Source organism: Myotis brandtii, unplaced genomic scaffold, assembly GCF_000412655.1.
Source record: "Myotis brandtii unplaced genomic scaffold, ASM41265v1 scaffold601, whole genome shotgun sequence".
Taxonomy (NCBI): domain Eukaryota; kingdom Metazoa; phylum Chordata; class Mammalia; order Chiroptera; family Vespertilionidae; genus Myotis; species Myotis brandtii.
In genome coordinates, this window is record NW_005370276.1 from 9930 (window position 1) to 11390 (window position 1461).

General features: G+C 43.5%; 1 pseudogene; it reads right to left on the bottom strand.

The window, feature by feature from the left end:
• Positions 1-544: 544 nt before the first annotated feature.
• LOC102253745 overlaps positions 545-1461 on the bottom strand; it is a 3122-nt pseudogene continuing 2205 nt past the window's right edge.

Here is a 1461-nt window from a genome sequence, read left to right on the forward strand (position 1 = left end):
TCTGTCCTTCTCCCTTCCTCTCTGTAAAAAAGCAATAAAATATATTTTAAAAAAATAACACTGAAATAATATAATCCCTGTTAATTTAGTTAAAATCAAATCTTGGTTAACAGTGTTTGCATTTCTTTTTATTTTTTAATAAATGACAACTTTATTTCTTTCACCCTAAGGCTGATGGGAAACCATTATGCCTTCTCTTAAAGAAAATACATTTCAATTAAAAAACTATGCTAACTGCACTAACCTGTTTGGCTCAGTGGAGCATTGGCCTGTGGACTCAAGGGTCCCAGGTTCAATTCCAGTCAAGGGCATATACCTTGGTTGTGGGCACATACCCAGTAGGGAGTGTGCAGGAGGCAGCTGATTGATGTTTCTCTCTCATTGATGTTTCTAACTCTCTATCCCTCCTCTCTTTAAAAAATCAATAAAATATATATTTTTTAAAACTATGCTAACTATATTTACTGATTTAATACTAAGTATTCTAAAACACAACTTGAGAACATCCAGCATGCGTGTTGACTCTCAGTACAGTGGATTCAAAATCAAGTACACATGTTACATGCCTCAAGTCTACATTACAAAGTATCCTAGTCATCATCATCACCTTCACATTTTCTTTTCAATGTGTCTGTTGATTCACTGGCAGTATTTTTGTGGTGACACCATGTCAGGGGTAATAAGAATGTGTGTGGACCCAATCCATGATGGATTAATCAGAACATTCTGAACTGCTGATGTTGCAGGAATTGATGCTTTTACAGCTGAGGACCGTGAAGTGTAAACCTTTGCCCTGTGAGGGACATTGGAGTCCCTACTTCAGTTGAAACTGACATGGTTTGTGGGGTTGGTGTGCCAAGTATGGGAGTACTTGGTCTGCTAGTAACTAAACCAACACTTAACCATGGAACTGGTATTCTTCCCGCAGAAGTAGAAGCCTTTTGTTTGTTTGTTTGTTTGTCTTTTATAAAGACATGAGCCTATAGTTTGGAGAAGTCCAGCAATAGCTATGAGGTGGCATTCTAGGACCTGAATATGGCTTGATCAATGGCAATGGGGTTTGGATTTTTGCCTTGCAATCTATTTATGTAAAAACCTTAGGTGTAATGCGTCACATCCGAGGCTCCACCAACCGGAAGGAAGTCAGTCCTGCAGGAGTTGTCTTGGCAACAGCTGTGCCCTCCCCCAGCTGTTTCCAGTGAGGGCGAGGTTTCAGGCAGGAACCGGCCCTCAGAGCGTGGATGCACTGAGTCCTGGGTCGCCTTGCCAAGGGCTGCGTCCCCCCAGAGCTGTTTCCTGCTAGGCCTGAGGGAAGAACCCACCCTCAGAGTACCAGGAGCGCCCAGCAGCACTCAGTCCTGGGTTGCTGAGGAGGAGGCCACTTGTGGTAGAACTCTGGTTCTGGCCCAACAGGGGGCGTGGCCGGCTTTCAAACCAGACCCTGACAGTAGGGAGGAGGCA